This window comes from Sciurus carolinensis, chromosome 10 (assembly GCF_902686445.1).
Source record: "Sciurus carolinensis chromosome 10, mSciCar1.2, whole genome shotgun sequence".
In the NCBI taxonomy this organism is placed as follows: Eukaryota; Metazoa; Chordata; class Mammalia; order Rodentia; family Sciuridae; genus Sciurus; species Sciurus carolinensis.
The window spans coordinates 44,481,742-44,496,451 of record NC_062222.1 but is presented as its reverse complement, the minus strand read 5'-3'; positions in this window follow the sequence as shown (position 1 = coordinate 44,496,451).

The following is a 14,710-nucleotide window of genomic DNA, read 5'->3' as shown; positions in this document are numbered from 1 at the left end:
TAATTTGATTTATTGTTTCCTTCATTTCAAGGATTTCTGTTTGGTTTTTTTTTCAATATCTCTAACTCTTTATTGAAATGATCTTTTGCTTCCTGTATTTGCTCTTTTAACTGTCAATTGGTGCTATCATTCAATGCCTGCATTTGCTCTTTCATCTCATCATTTAGTGCCTGCATTTGCTCTTTCATCTCATCGTTGCTTCCCTGATCATTTTAATTATGTACATTCTGAACTCCCTTTCTGTCATTTCTTCTGCCATGCTGTCATTGGATTTTATTGATGTAACATCTAGATTTGTTTGGGGCATTTTCTTCCCTTGTTTTCTCATATTGTTCAGGTCTTAGTGGACTGCTGAGATATTGCAGATTTCCTCTATTGACTTATAATGTCCCTGAAGATTTCTAGTATATCCCCTCTTATCCTTCAGTAGCCTGAAATCTTGGAGGAAGTTGATAGTGCGGTGCTCCCCAAGGAAGCTGCCTCTCTAGGAGTGGTGGCCTTCAGGTGGGGTATATTCCCTGCTAGTGGGCAAAGGTGCCTCCACTTGTTGACCAATGGTCATCCAAAGGGGAACTAGGCTGCGGGCTGAGGCAAGGCCTGTTTGGGCCTGTGTCTCTGGTTTTATCATCCTTGTGGGAAAACCTTACCCAGCGGGGAAGACTCACCCGGTGGGGAGGTCTTGCTGGTCAGTTCCCCTCCTAGAGGTTCCCCTCAATCCACAACTACCACCTGGGCTGGGCTGCCTTCCTCTGCAAAGTTCCCAGGGGCCCGGACCTACCTGCTGGGCCTGGGAGCCTCACCCTTTGCAGACAATTCTCCTTAGGCTGCCTCTCCTCAGAGAATCTGCCCACAGTCCTGGAACCTTTGCTCCGCCCCTCAGCTTGTCTCTGTGCAGCTCTTCCACCAATAAGCCTCCTAGGTCCTGGGACCCTGCTCTGCACCTAATCACCTGGCTATGTAGCCCCTCCTCTAAGCAGCCACCTGGAGCCCCATACAGTCGCTCCGAGTCCCAGTGACCCGCCGCACTCCTCTTCCTCCGGGCAGCCACCCGGTGTTCCGGTGTGGTCGCTAGGAGTCCAAGCAACTCACTGCGCACCTCCTCCTCCCGACAACTGCCCATAGCCCTAGTGCAGTCACTCCGAGTCCAAGTGATCCACCGTGCTTCTCCTCCTCCAGGAAGCCCCCTGGGTGTTCAGGAGCGGTCGCTTTGAGTCCAAACAACTCACCACGCGCCTCCTCCTCTGGGCAGCTGCCCGGAGTCCTGGTGCAGTCACTCCGAGTCCAAGCGATCCGCCACACTCCTCCTCCTCCTCCGGGCAGTCCCCCAGTGTTCAGAGTGGTCACTCTGAGTCCAAACAGCTTGCCACACACCTCCTCCTCTAGGCAGCAGCCCAGAGCTCTGGTGCGGCCGCTCCGAGTCCAAGTGACCCGCCATGCTCCTCCTCTGGGCAGCCCCCAGGTGTTCAGGAGCGGTCGCTCTGAGTCCAAACAGCTCACCGCGCAGCTCCTCCTCTGGGTAGCCCCCCAGAGCCCCAGTGGGTTGCTCTGAGTCCTAGCGCTGTGCTGAGCGGCCTCCTCTATGATGCTCCCAGTTGTCCGAGTTCACTGCTCCAGCAGGGGGAGGGGTGTCTCGTTGGGCAACTCTACTTCACAAAGTTCCCTGTGTTCCGGGACTACCACCCCATCCAGGACCCCTCCCCAGCAGGAGAGACTCACCCGGTAGCTTTGAGTTGGTCCCAAGTCTCTCAATATCTCCTCTTCTTGAATCCTAAGTCCTGGAGCAACATGAAATGCAGCCACTCTCTAGTCCGCCATCTTGAAACGCCACAACATTTTTAAAATGCATGTATGTCAAATTTCTTGAATGTTCTTTTCTTTATTTATTGATAGCATCATGATTTTCTCCTTTTTTAATCTACTAAATTGGTACATTATACCAATCGATTATTAACTTGACATAATGTATTATCCTCTTTATATATTGGATTCGTTTAGCAAATATTTTGCTGAAAATATTTGCAACTATGTTTATGTGTTACATTGGTCTTGGATTGTCTTTTCTTAAAATGTCTGTCCAATCTTGAAATCAGAGTAATGCTGATTCCTCTTCTATTTTCCAAAAGAACTTGAGAGAATTGTTACATTTCTTTCTTAAATATTGGGTGCAATTCATTGGTGAAGTATCTGAAACAAGTTTTCTTTGTGGTAAAGTTTTTTAATTAAGTTATAGTGCTACTCAAGTATCTTACCTTGAGTAAAGAAAATTTGTGGACAGATTTTATTGAAGTTCTCAATAAATTAAAAAGCAGCAACAACAATAGTTTAATCTGAAGTTACTAGATGGAGTTGGTTGATGGTCTTTTTGTTGTTTTGTTTTGTGCGTCAAGTGTGCACTTATATAAGAACATAGAAAAAGGAAATGGGAAACTCAACGAATAGGAGTCAATTTATTCAGCTCAGATCCTGTGATGAAGGCTCATATCATCATGTTTAAACATACATAAACATTACATACATATACTAATATATGCATATATGGTGGTATGTCATGGTTTTGTAAAAATGAAATTGTAGAGACACTTTCCTCATTTCACTTGATTTGTTTTTGTTTTTGTTTTTGGTCAGAAATACCTCCTGGAGTTTTTCATGGCTATAACAAATACATTGGCAATGTTCACAATATTTTCTTACGTTCAATGTCTGTGAGATCTGTAATGATTCTTTCTGACTTTTGTTCTACTGTTTTTATCAATTACTTAAATAGGAATGTTGAAATTCCAATTCCAATTATATCTGTGTATTTGTCTATTTCTCCTTTCAGTTCTATCAGTTTTTGCTTCAGTATTTTCAAATTCTGTTGTGAAATGTGTATACATTTAGAATTGTTATGTCTTTTATTCATTGATCCTTTTATTATGTTTCTCTGTATGTTAGTCTAGGGGTGCTGGGTTTGTTGTCTCCATTCAGCAAGGAATTGAAGAACAGGATACAGAGATGGCAAGCAAGAAATAGTTTTATTGCAAAGGCAACACAGATATAGAGATAGACTTCTCTGAAGAGAAGGGACCCCATTGCTGGAAATCCAGTGTGGGAGTTTTGGCCTATTCTCTTTATGGTCTCTGGAAATTCCTCTTTTCCTTATCTCCACCCCTGTCTACATGCTCCTCACTATTATTGTTTAGTGCCGACTCTGTTCAATCATCTGTTTTGTTTTTCTTTTGGATCCCCTGCTTAGGAGTAAGGAAGTGTCTCTCTGATTGGGGCCCCTGCTTGTGTCCACAAGCACTTTAGTCAAGCAGGAAGTTGACCCTCCTCATGCTCCTTTGTTCTGGTTCTGCCCCTGACCTTCCTGGCCATCTTGCCCTGGCTGCCTAAGCCCTTCTATATCTCTCTCATTTATCCATGGCAGTAGTTCTTGTACTAAAGTCTACTTTCTCTGCTGTGAGTATGGTTAGTAAAAGCTTACTTTTAATTAACTAATGCATGGTTTCTCTTTATGTTAGCATTTTTCTCTTAACAGGTCTATATATTCAAATTTGAAGTGGGCTTCACATACTTTTATCATTTTTGCATCCAGTTTGTCAATGTTTGTCTTCCAAATGGGATATCTAATTCATTTATATTTAACATAGTTATTTTAGAATTGGACTTAAATCTACCACTTTGCTATTTGTTTTCCATCCCCTAGCAGTAGACTGCCATTGCTTGTTACTAGGTAGGTAGATTAGGGTGGGATGGAGAGGGTTCTCTTTTTTCCTCTTCCATTTTCAGCCTTAGGCAGGTTTTCTCAGTTGTTTCTGTCCCACCACATTTCAGGAATCAAAATCTTGGGAGTCTTGGGCAGGAGAGTTTTCTACTCTCTCTAGCAGCATTGCTCTTCTAATTACTCAATGCAAGAAGCATGGGGAATTTCCATTCCTCTCTCAGGCAGATGACTTTTGCTTCTACCCATCATGCAGTAGCATTGTATCTTTGCCTGGGCCGAGGGTAAGAGGACTTCCTCCTCTCTTCCAGCAGCAGACGAATTTTGCTTTGAATCTTTCCACTGAGGCAGTAGATCTTTGATTGGGGGCAGAATACTTTTCTAACTCCTCCAGAGGTTTACAGATTCTGCTTTGCATGTAAGAAAAGTCTAGAAAGTGGACAGATTTTCTTTGTATGCCACCAAGGGGTGTACTCTCAGAACGCCTGGTCTGAACCCAATCTTTCTTGTGAACATTCAGTGGAGCTCAATAGAAAATCATTGACAAACAAGTGAGTACTGCATTTGTGTCTAGCACTCCCAAGGATCCCAAACTATCATGCTAATCCACATTCAGCCTTTAAGAACTTGTTAAAATTTTAGCTATTTTCTTCTTCCTCTTCTTAGAGCTGTAACCCCTTCTGTGCTCTGTCAAACATGGAACAGATTGTAGGTGCCATTTCTCTTTGAAGGGACTTGCTGTCCTTTAGAATTTATTTCATTCATTGCTTTGCATTTTCAGTTCTCTAATGCCTCAATAAGAGTTATGATTTCTTTAGATTATCTGGATTTGTCTTGTTAGAAAGGGAGCAACAATTTTTGTGGTGTGGAGTGTCTTAGAAGATGAATGAAATAAGATGAGCAAAGTATGGATAATTGATAAATCTGAGTGAGGGACAGATAGAAATTTATTACATTCTTTTCTAAATTTGCATATGTGTAGCAATTTTCAGAATAAAAATGTTTATAACAATTCCCTCAAGATCAGAACACTTTAGGTATTAGGCTTCATATTCCAGAGATTACTTTAAATTAATGTTGATTCTCAAATGGAATGGTCTATGACAAACTGAATTTACAAAGTAAAGAATTTCACCTCTGAAAGCAAAATATATTGGAAACAATGGTGAATGACATGTCCTAAGAATTAACTGACAAGCTGTGATTATTGCACTTCAATCCCATGACCTCTACCATTGAGCAGTCTTCTTGTTTACAAATATTGTTAGCTTCCCTCGGTGTATAGAAGTTAATTTTCTTATCAAATGAACATTTATTGCCACCATTTTATTATTATCTTTTTCATTGCCAGCTATTGTAGATACTTCTGTAGATTTCAATCCAATTTAAAAAAAAAGAATTCAAATGATGAAGGAATGTTATATATATTCCCTGTCCTTAATAAAAAAGATTCTCTTGCTTTTTAAAGTCTCTTTCATTGACCTTTTCTTTGCATAATTCCAGTGTTTTTTCAATTTCTGATTCATTCTTAGCATTTTCCATATTTAAGGTGTACAATGTGTGCCAAGCCTGATGACAGATATTTTATGTAAATTCTTGCTATGTTTTGGGTATGGTCTAAGTGTTCTCCTGAGGTCCATTCTGATTAAAGTTTTGGTCCCCAGGATGGCACTATTAGGAAGTTCTGGGGAATCTTTTGGAGGTGGGTCCTAGTGGGAGGTCTTTGGGTCATTGAGGATCTGTCCTCCAGAAGGTAGTTCTGTGCTCCTAGTCCCCTGTGCTCCTAGTTTGAAATGTTGTCTCTTGCCTGCTCCTATACTCACTCCCACCATTGCTATCCACCATGATATTACACAGCCAAGAATGTTGCCAATGCTAGCACCGTGCCCTTGAACCTACAAAAATGTAAACTAAATAAACCTTTTCTCTTTATATATTATCTGGTTCAATTTATTTCATTCTAGTAACAAAAAGTTGACTAATACAATTCCCTTTACACCACACAACTTCTTTTGTGTTTCCACAAGTTCTCTTATTAGCCTAATTTTCTGCTCTGCCCTCACTCTCACTTCTAGGGTGTTTAGGCCTCACCTTATCCATGGTCTAGTTTTATGTCTCCAATAACTTCCTGGACTTTTTCATGTTGTCATGTTGTTTTTCATTTGTCCCTCAATATGTTTGAAAAGCAAAGAATACCATTTATGTCAACCCAGTTCTCATCTTTTGTCACACCAGAAAATACATGCTAGAAAATTACCACAAAAAGTAATATACTCAGAACACTGAAAAAAAAATCCATATGCCTCATACCATATAAAATTGTGTATTTTTATGTGACATTCCTTACCTTTGTCACTGACCATGCTAGGAAAACAAACTATCACCTTTGAGCAAAAGTGGTTAAAGAATCATCACAATATAATACTTATGACATTGGACAAATTATATTGTTGTATTGTGTGTGTGTACAAATATGCAACAATATATATTTATACAAATGTTGATATATGTATAATATTACCCTCTGAAAGCTAAAAATAGGATAATACAATACCTAAGAAAAATGAACTAGGATGGGGAGTAAATAATTTCTGAGTTAATTCTTTAAATGTTACTGATAATATTGGGGTGTTCTCCTAACTCAATTTAAAAGAGCATAGTTACTCCTTAATTTTATCAAAAAGAGTAAATAAGAACTTTCAGAAAAATTCTTATTACTATCTACAATAGTGAAATGCTATATAACTAAACAATAATGATCAATATGGGATATGAAACAAGAGAACCAGTGAGCAATGTTTGTCAATATTTATTTTCTTTATTCTTAGCAAGCTTTCTAGTTGAATTTGGGTTTTTTTTTTTAATTTGTTTCTGTTTGTTTTGCTATACTGGGCATGGAGCCCAAAGCCACATGCACATCACCCCTGAGCTACATCTCTAGCCCAAAGTTATCCTAGTTTAACGACAACTATCCACAACCTAACTTACTTACTCTTCATATATACTAAGCAACTTTTGATAAACCAAGTGACTTTTCTTATTGGGAAGAGTTCTGTTCAAAAGTCAACTTCTGGATAACACAGTTGAATCTCTGTGCCTCAGAAGATGAGACCTGGGCCTGTAACCAGATGTGTCTGAGTTATGACACAGCTCCTCCCTATGGCTGAATACAGCATCTAATTTCTCACTCTCTACATCTTATGTCAGCTTGCTTTGTGTACGATTTTGCTTGTATGACCTAATGATCTATTCCAATTTGTATTATATTTTATTCTCCATTCATAAGGTAAATACATTTGATTTTGCCTGAAATACTTGAATAGTTCTTTTAATTAAAAAATTTTTAAACATTTTAAGAAATTCATATCATTGCCTTATCTAAATACTTGAACTTGGACAAGAAGGAAAAAATCTGTTGCTTTGTTATTTTAATGTAGCTATAACACTTTTTGTCTTCCCTTCTGGCAAAATTGCCTTACCAAAGAATGACAACAGTTGACAACTCAGCAATGATGTACATTCTATAAAGGGCTGATAGTAAATATTCTAGGCTTTGTAGACTTTGCACATGTCTTTAATGCAACTTCTTGATTTTTCTGTTACAGTATAAAAGCAGCCAATGTGGAATGAATGGTCATTGCTTTGCTCTAATAAAATTATTTGTGAACACTGAAATTTAAATTTCATTTAATTTTAATGGATCAGGAAACATTCTTTTTCTCTCCATCATTCAAAATACAAAAATCAGTCTTCACTTGTGAGCCAACCACAAGTGGGCAGTGGGCTAGATAGCCATGGCCACAGTTAACTAGTCTATTTGAGACAATATCTCTAGTGTTGACCTGTGTCCTGAGCTCTACAGCCACATTTTCAGTTTTTCTCTAGTTATCCTATTATGAATATCCCCAAAGCACCTTAAACTAAAGCCATTTAAAACCTAACTCAGAACATATGCCTCATCCAGACCATCTGCCTGCTTGTCTGAAATCCACTATTTCTGTTCATGGCACATCATCTTCCAGTCATCTAGACCTGAAATTTAGAATTCATTGTAGACTGACTCAGTACCCTTGTCAAGTTCTATCCTGCTTCACATATGTCTTCACTTTCAATCCCCACCCCTAGCATCTGAGTTTAGACCTTCATTCTCTAGCCTACCTTGTTGCTGTGGCCCTGTAATTGGTTTCCCTATTCCAATATCTCCAGCACAGCTGTTCTCTAACACTGCTGTCATCCTGATACTGCTATCAGAGTAGATTCCTAAAATACTATTCTAATTATATCTCTATATTATTTTAAAACTTTTCCATAACTCTATTGCTTACCAAATTGAGTACAAATTCTTCCCATCAACAGTCAAGACCATCCAAAACATTATCTCACTTATGTTTCTAGTCTTGCCTTTTTTTAAACCTCATTCAACCAACATTTAATGAACATTATTAGGCACTATGCTAGATACTCTGATATGATCATGAGCAAAAACAACATGACCTCTGTCTTCATTGATTCTATACTTTGAAAAAATGCATTAGTTAAATAATATAAGATATAAGAATAAAACTGGCAGGCAAGAATAACATGAAGTAATCCTTTCAAATAATTGGAAGAACTTTAAATCTAGAATTTCACATAAAATTAAACTATAATCTAAGTATGTGACTGAAATAAAAACACACTGACATGTATGCCATCACAATATTTACCATGCACAGAACTTCCCAAAAATTCTACTGAAAGCAATACTCCAACAAGAAAAATATTTCCAGTGGCTTTGAGATCTATAGGAAATAGTTACATAAACTCTGATAGGCTTCAGGGCTAATATTTTTACAGATGTGTACATATGTCAAATCTTAAAAAGTTGCTTCAAACCTGAACAGTTTATAATATATCAATTATATACCAATAAAATGTGCAAAAATTTTGATAGTGAACCATTCTTTTAAAGAATAAAATGAACACCTGTATAGTCGATAACTAAGTTTAGGGAGGAAAGTTGCATAAATAAACCTAAAACAATGTGACTAGTACTATGAAAAAAAAAGGAGGGGATGTCTAGAATCAAAATATTTGACTTGGGGAAGTTAGGGAAGCCTTTCCTGAAAAAGTGGCACCTAATCTGAGCAATTGACTAATAATATTAAAAGCCAACACTTACACAGTAATGCTATGTGGCATTAAAGCTATCTTATATGTTTTACATGCATTAACCCATTTAACCCTCATAATAGTACCTCATGTTTTTTTCTTTTATTATCCCCATTTTATATGTTGCAAAATTGAAGCCCAGAATAGTTTCGTTTCTTGCCTAAGTTCTCTTAGGCAGTAAGAAGTGGTATCATTTATCAAGAAATGAACCACTGGAAAACAGGTGTGAAGTGTATCAGTGTATTTGGTTGCAAAAAACAAACTGGTTTTAGCTATCTGTGTTAGTTTAGGTTTCCCTGAAAGCATAACCTGAGATTAATTGTGTAAATTTATTTTGGAGTTGATACTATAAAGCAGGATTGATAAGAGGGTGCAAAATGTGATGGAGAAGATTAAAAAGCTTAGTATGAATGAGGCCCTGGATCTTGAGTGCAATGCCCAGAACCACCATCTCCTCCCCACAAAAAAACAAGAATAAAGGCGTACTACTAAGTCTTCTTTGTGGAAATGTTTGCACCAGGAACTTCTGAAAAGTTTGTGGAAGAATTACTCTCAGAAATATCTGCCTGAATGTCAGGAGGGAGAAATATTAATCTGCTATCTTACCCCTTTGATTGAGGGTTTCCCCTAGAGGCAATAACCCCACACTTTTAGGTCATTCTGTGTGTGAGCAAATAGGTTCTAGCAACATCAGAAAAGGTCTTGTGATAGAAAATTATGAAACAAGTGACTCCTCCTTGAAGAATGTCATAAAGAGAATACGTACTAGCAAAGAAATGCTCACCTTGCCTGAAGCTGACATCGAAGATGGGTTAAGATGATGTGATATGGGATACCTGTATTTTCTGAAGAAAAATTACCACTAGGGAAAAAGAATCCCCTTTACAATAGCATCAAAAGTAATAAAATAGGAGTGAACTTAATTGAGGAATTAAAAGAATTATACACTGAAAATGACAAAATATTGATGAAAGAAATTAAAGAAGATATAAACAAATTGAAAGGCATCCCATGTTCATGAAAGACAATATTGTTAAAATGTTCATACCACCCAAACCAATATTTAAATTTTATGTAATCCCTTTTGAAATCTCAATGCATTTTTTAACAAAAAAAATTTTAATTCTTAAATACACATGGGACCACAAAATATCCTAAATAGCTAAAATAGTCTTTAAAAGAACAAATCTGGAGGCATCAAAATTGACTGCAAAATATATTACAAAGTACAATAATTTAAACAGTATGGTACTGTTATAAACTCAGAAATATAACCAATGGAACAAACTAAAGAGCCCAGAAATAAATTCTGATCTTCAACATAAGAGCCAAGAAAACACCATCAGGAAAGAATGGTCTCTTCAACAAGTGGTGTTGGGTAAACTGGATAGCCACAAACAAAAGTATAAAGTTGGATCCTTATCTTACATGATGTACAATAATTAACTCATGATGAGTTAAGACTTAAATATAAGACCAGAAACTATAAAGCTTCTAGAAAACATAGGGGAAAATCTTCATTACATTAACCTTGGCAATAATTTCATAGATATGATTACCAAAACCAAGGTCAAAAATGGGCAAGTGGAATTACATAAAACTAAAAACCTACTACACTGCAAAGGAAACAAGAGAGTAAAAACAACCTATGGAATGAAAATGTTTTCAAACCATGTATCTGATAAGGACTTAATTTCCAAAATATATAAGGAACTTCTATAACTTAATATCAAACAAAACAAAACAAATTCTAATAACCTGACTGAAAAGTAAAGTACTTGCATAGACAGTGCACCTCCAAAGAGGTTCATACAAATGGCCAACAGAAAAATGAAAAGATATTCAACATCATTAATCATCATTAATCAGGGAAGTGTAAATAAAAACAACAATGACATCACTTTACACCTGTTAGAATGGCTATTATCAAAAACATAAAAAGACAAAAAAAGTTGGCAAGAATGTGCAGAAATTGGAATAATTGTATGCTGTTAGAAGGGAAAAGGGTATATTTGCTGTGGAAAACAGTCTGACAGTTCCTCAAAAAGTTAAAAATAAAATTACTCCATAATCCAGTAATCACAGACCTAGGCATTTATTCAAATAAAATTAGGATTTTGAGGAGATATTAGCACTCTCATAGTCATGGTGACATCATTCACAATACCCAAGATGTAAAAATAACCTATACATCCATGGATGAATGAATGGATTAAAAAATGTTTTCTATTCATACAATGGGATATCATTCAACTTTAAAATATAAGGACTTTTTTCAATATGCAACATGAGACATGAACATTGAGAACACTAAGTAAAATAATCTGGTCCAATAGGACAAATACTGAGTGATCCCACTAATATAATGAAAATAATGGAACTCATAGAGGTATAGAATGATGGTTGCCAGGAGCTGGGGGCAGGGAAATGGGGGCATGGATAATGGAAGTTGCTAATCACAATTTCGGTTCTACAAGATGAATAAGTTCTAGAGTTCTACCATACAGTATTGTGTCTATAGACAACTATACTGAATTCTACAGTTTAAAATCTGTAAAATGGTAAGAATGTTTACTGCAAAAAAAAATAAACAATAAAAATAAAGAGAAAGATTTTGGGAATTCACAGAATGGAGTGTCTTAGTCTGTTCAGGCTGCTATAACAAAATATGGACCAGGTAGCTCACAAATAACATTTGTAAAATCCATTTTCTCACAGTTCTGGAGATTGGAAAGTCCAAGATCAAGGAGCTGACGGATTCTGTGTCTGATGATGGCTCACTTCCTGTCATGGTTATCTTCTCACTGTGCCCTCATATGTTGGGGGAGGGTAAGAGAGTTTACTGGGGTGGGTCTTTTCTGAAGCACTAATTCCATTTTTGAGAGCTGCACTGTCATGTCTAAATTACCTGCCCAAACTCCACCATCTCAAACCATCAAATTGGAGGGAAGCTTTCAAAAAATGAATTTAGGGAGGTCATAAACATTCAGAGAATAGCAGGATGTAAGATTATATGACCAGACTTGAAAAAAGACAAAAACCAAGGCCATTCCAGAAGCACAAGAAACAATAACTGCTACAATTTATTTCTGTTAGCAAAAGTCTGATAAGTGAGCCCAGCCTCCGAAGGATAATACTGCTACCACAGGTTGATGCCATTGGCATTGCTGGTACTACTGCTGGTTGATGCCAGTATCACTGCATATTACTTCTAACCATCCCTCCATACTTATTCCAGATTTAAGGTACTGATAGGATTGTATTAATGGTAGAGTCTATATTATGTGTTTACATTTTTTAGAAGAGGACATGATCAGAGGAGGATTGGCTTCTATGACTTCTATGCTTACAAACAATTGGAACCACCTACTGCCACCAAAGAAAAAGATAATCGTAAGGGACAAGAACATGTGTTCAGTTTTGGATGTGTTGAGACTGAAATATCCAAACTGAGATGTCAACAGGCAGCTATACATACAGGTCTGGAGTATAACTTCCTCAACAGTCTCTGTGAAACAGGTTCACTAATTACCAGCCCCAAGGAGGGCACCATTAGATGGAAAAATAGCAACGACCATCAACTCTGACAACCACCAGGAATAAGAGTCCAAACATTTTAGCTTGCTGCATCTTGAACCACACTCTATTACTCACCACAATCCAGTGAGATAGAACATGGATGCACAGCAATTCATAATGAAATAGGTTTATTACTTGCAGATAAGCAGCAAGGGACTACAGAATCCTAAGATTAATAATAAACCAGTCCCAGAAGGATCAGGAAAGCTACTCAGGGTAGACAGAATTTCATCTTCACATGCCCCATGCTGCACTGTGGCAAAGGAATCCTGAAAGCACTTCACTCTGGGTTTTATACTAGGTGAATCCCTGGGATAAAGTATTGTAGGCAGACCGCTCTTGGAGGAATAGAAAGAGCCTGGGCTATTTCGGGTAGTTCGTCCCTGTTTCAGACATTGCATGTCCAGTGCATGCTAACTATTCTGAAAACTATGGGCAATAAAAAGGAGAAAAACCCTAAGTTGCCCAAGAGTATCTGAGAACCATTCTCCAGTCTCCCGTGCATAAGCTGCTGCTGCTTTTTTTTTTTAAGATGTAGATGAACACAATACTTTTATTTTATTTATTTATCTTTTACATGGCACTAAGGATCGAACCCAGTAGGCAAGCACTCTACTACCGAGCAACAACGCCAGCCCGCGATAAGCTCCTTGAGCTCAGGGACAACTCATTCACCCATCACCTACATAACCTACACAGTTAACACTAAGTAAATGAATGACTTGCCCATATTAAAGTTTTTCCCTGAGCTTCCTTTCATGTTGCATGATATTCCTTTGGCCCTCAGTGACTTGCTTCACTCTCTCTCCCTAGGTAGTTAAATAGTGTCCAACCTGTGTTGAGCAATGTAGTCTTCTTACCTATACTACCTCTTCATAAAATTTTAGTAATGTCCCATATGGGGTTTAATTGTCTCTACCTTTGAAACTTCCTAGTTGGTTATTTATACACATAATACTATTGATTTTTCTTCTCATTTTATCCACTTTTCTTGAGCAAATATTTTCATGGCTTAAAATAAACCTGCTTAATTTGCTTCTAAAGTATCTAACTTGGGGAAGTCCTAATACATATGAGAACCTACAATTGGAAATAAAATGTGTTCAAGAAGAAACTTGACAAGTACTAAATCATAGCCTTGCTACTAATCCTAACTTGAAGTGAGACTGTGAAGAAATGATAAAATCAATCTCACAACATAATTTTTATAATTTAAATAAAATAAATTAGAGCTATTCCTTTACTTGGACATGGAAGTAAAATCTATGAAAGCAGTTACTTGTTTGGGAATATTACATGTGCTAAGGGAAAGAAGAGAGGAATGCAAAAATGTGTGTGTGTGTGTGTGTGTGTGTGTGTGTGTGTGTAACATATTATACATACACACAGAATATACACATATCTACATACATACACATGTATATATACACACTATGTGTGTTTGTGTATCTTTGGTAAAATATATAATATCTGTGTGTATATAATGTCTTACCAAAAATACACAGATATATATATATATATCTTACCAAAAAAGCTACTTGTCAAGAGGATTTCTATCGGTAGGGGTCGAGTATTTTATGAACTGCTGAGCATAGGGCATCATAAGTATATTCAGGCAAACAGTGATGCAAAATTTTATTTGAAGCAACTACATTATTATTGATTATAAGAAAATTAGTAGCTAGTGGGGCTTGGTGAGTTCATGTTACAATAACATTAATCTGTTACACGGAAGTTGTGATTAAAGTCAGCTTGCATAGTCAATGGAATGATAAAGTCTAGAAAGTAAGGCAAACTGGAAATAGAATATCTTATGGTACGACTAAAAAATATTTTCCTAAATTCTGTTATAATTAGAGACCGGCCAATATTGAAGGGGATGGATATACTCTGAAAGGTTGTGCTTACATAAATCCAACACACACACATGCACGCACTCACACATGCGCACGAGCACACACACGCACTCATACAGAGGCAGATCTTGTCAGTTAGAGAAGCACTGAATTGAAAGTAAAATAAATTTTATCATAGGAATTTTCACAGCATATTCCTCATGAGGAATTTTCATATTCCTTATGAAAATTTCCAGGTCATGTGAAGCAGGTAGGACTGTCACAATTCAAAAATAAATAAATAAATAAATAAATAAATAAATAATCAAAAATGTCTCTTGACCATCACACATTCTGTACATGGGCACTAAGAAGAAGTGAGATATTCTCTTTTTCCAGAAAAATGATTTGTAAGATGAAGTAGATTTGGAGCCAACAATAA